This window comes from Crocodylus porosus, unplaced genomic scaffold (assembly GCF_001723895.1).
Source record: "Crocodylus porosus isolate Cpor-Errol unplaced genomic scaffold, CroPor_comp1, whole genome shotgun sequence".
NCBI lineage: Eukaryota > Metazoa > Chordata > Crocodylia > Crocodylidae > Crocodylus > Crocodylus porosus.
In genome coordinates this window covers 20,996,732-20,997,700 of record NW_017728911.1, presented here as the reverse complement: position 1 = coordinate 20,997,700, position 969 = coordinate 20,996,732, and positions in this window count along the sequence as shown.

Sequence of the window (969 nt, the reverse complement as noted above, 5' to 3'; positions counted from 1 at the left end):
ATATCAGTTACATTAAAATAAGGTAGTTACGCCAGAAATAAAAATATTTATTTTACAGAATGAGAATAGCATGTGGTCTAGCAACAAGGTACATTTCTCCATACTAGTGATGTCCTAGACTTCAAATCTGCTACAGAATGAACATCTTTTGGATGAAACGTAATTCATAGGGCTGTGCAGAGCAGCTAATATTCAATTCAACAGCTATATCGAATATTAAACTGGGTCCCGCTTCGATTTGCCGTCCGCTTCAACTCAAGGTCAAAGCTCAGTCAAATATTTGAGCTGCTTCGACTTCCCCATAGGCTATAATGCAGCTATAACTTTAGCATTTCTTGTCTGATCTTGATGACACTTGCAGGAATGGTAGCTCCTGAGGAGCCCACAAAGCGTGCCAAGTTTCAACAAGATAGGTTCAGGGGATGCAGAGAAACTGCACCCCAAATTCTTGAGAGCACACTGCCTGTAACTTCTACATGCAAAGCCACAGGGAGCTCATACTTGCAGAAATGGTAGCCCCTGAGGAGCCCACAAAGCCTGCCAACTTTCATGGCAATAGGTGCATGGGTTTGGGGGAAACTGCACCTTAGGCTGCTGACAGACAAAACTTGTGATACAGATGGAGTGAGGAGGGCGGCATTCGCTCCGTCTGCACCTGGAGCGTGGAAGCTGCGGCAGCGGGAGGTTCACCTTGAGGAACACCAGCTGCTCCACCAAACCAGGATCCAAGCAGGTGCAGTGGGTGTCACAACATCCGCAGCCATGATGAACACCCTCTTGCTTGGACAGGACAGGTATTCCTGGGCAACTGCAGCCAGATCCGGCCATATCGGGCTATGGGTTGCCCAGTAGACCAAAGAGTCGCAGTCCAGGGGCTCCACAGGCTCAGCAAGATAGGCAGACACCACGGTGTGAGGACTGTCTGCCTGATCCTGGGGTCTGGTGGGTCTGGACCCCCTAATGTTTGCC